This window comes from Erinaceus europaeus, chromosome 10 (genome assembly GCF_950295315.1).
Source record: "Erinaceus europaeus chromosome 10, mEriEur2.1, whole genome shotgun sequence".
Taxonomy (NCBI): Eukaryota; Metazoa; Chordata; class Mammalia; order Eulipotyphla; family Erinaceidae; genus Erinaceus; species Erinaceus europaeus.
The window spans coordinates 54,717,473-54,719,284 of NC_080171.1; positions in this window are offsets into that span (position 1 = coordinate 54,717,473).

The window sequence follows — 1,812 nt, forward strand, 5'->3', positions numbered from 1 at the left end:
TCATGCCTTCTCTCTAATCGGTTATGAGTGAGCAGTTATGGAATTAAAGTAGCCTCCTGTCCTTTGCCCCAAAGCTGCCCAGCTCATGACAGAGGATGTGTATCAGTAGGATCCAGGGGGCACAGAATGCACTTAACACCGATAGCTGAGGGCATGACATCTCTCTCTTTTTTTTTTTTAATTTTTTTATTTAAGAAAGGATTAATTAACAAAACCATAGGGTAGGAGGGGTACAACTCCACACAATTCCCACCGCCCAATCTCCATATCCCACCCCTCCCCCGATAGCTTTCCCATTCTCTATCCCTCTGGGAGCATGGACCCAGGGTCATTGTGGGTTGCAGAAGGTAGAAGGTCTGGCTTCTGTAATTGCTTCCCCGCTGAACATGGGCGTTGACTGGTCGGTCCATACTCCCAGTCTGCCTCTCTCTTTCCCTAGTAGGGTGGGTCTCTGGGGAAGCTGAGCTCCAGGACATATTGGTGGGGTCTTCAATCCAGGGAAATCTGGCCGGCATCCTGATGACACCTGGAACCTGGTGACTGAAAAGAGAGTTAACATACAAAGCCAAACAAATTGTTGAGCAATCATGGACCCAAAGCTTGGAAAAGTGGAGAGGAAGTATTAGGGAGGTACTCACTGCAAACTCTAGTGTACTTCTGCTTTCTTACTTTGGTGCCATACTCCAAACTCAGTCATTTTCTGCTTTGCGTTTCTACTTCTTTTTTTTTTTTTTTTACATGCATAACATTCCCGAGATTCCCATTTAACAATACAACCCCTACTATTTCATTCATCATTTTTCATGGACCTGTATTCTCCCCACCCACCCACCCACCCCAGAGTCTTTTACTTTGGTGTAATACTCCAATTCCATTTCAGGTTCGACTTGTGTTTTCTTTTCTAATCTTGTTTTTCAACTTCGGCCTGAGAGTGAGATCATCCCGTATTCATCCTTCTGTTTCTGACTTATTTCACTCAACATGATTTTTTCAAGGTCCATCCAAGATCGGCTGAAAACGGTGAAGTCACCATTTTTTACAGCTGAGTAGTATTCCATTGTGTATATATACCACAACTTGCTCAGCCACTCATCTGTTGTTGGACACCTGGGTTGCTTCCAGGTTTTGGCTATTACAAATTGTGCTGCCAAGAACATATGTGTACACAGATCTTTTTGAATGGATGTGTTGGGTTCCTTAGGATATATCCCCAGGAGGGGAATTGCAGGGTCTTAGGGTAGGTCCATTTCTAGCCTTCTGAGAGTTCTCCAGACTGTTCTCCACAGAGGTTGGACCAATTGACATTCCCACCAGCAGTGCAGGAGGGTTCCTTTGACCCCACACCCTCTCCAGCATTTGTTGCTGTTACCTTTTCTGATGTGTGACATTCTCACAGGAGTGAAGTGATATCTCATTGTTGTCTTGATTTGCATTTCTCTGACAATCAGAGACTTGGAGCATTTTTTCATGTGTTTCTCGGGGGCATGACATCTCTAAGGGACCCATCCCCTCCCTCCTTATTCTGGTCACCAGTGGTAGTTGTGGCAGGTGGCCAAAGAACTAGACAGCATCTCCTCAATCCCCCACAATTCAGAGGTCTCCTGATCCGAGTGTTAGAACAGTGTGGAGAGGCGCAGATATTGTGATCTTTGACCTAGAGTGCTAGTTTCATTAATCACTAAATATCTAACTTGGGATGAGGGAATAACATTTCCCTGATATGCTGTTTTTCTAGCTACAGGATTAGAGTGATTATTCCTATTAAAAAGTTCTTGTGGAGAATCGGGCGGTAACGCAGCTGGTTAAGCACAG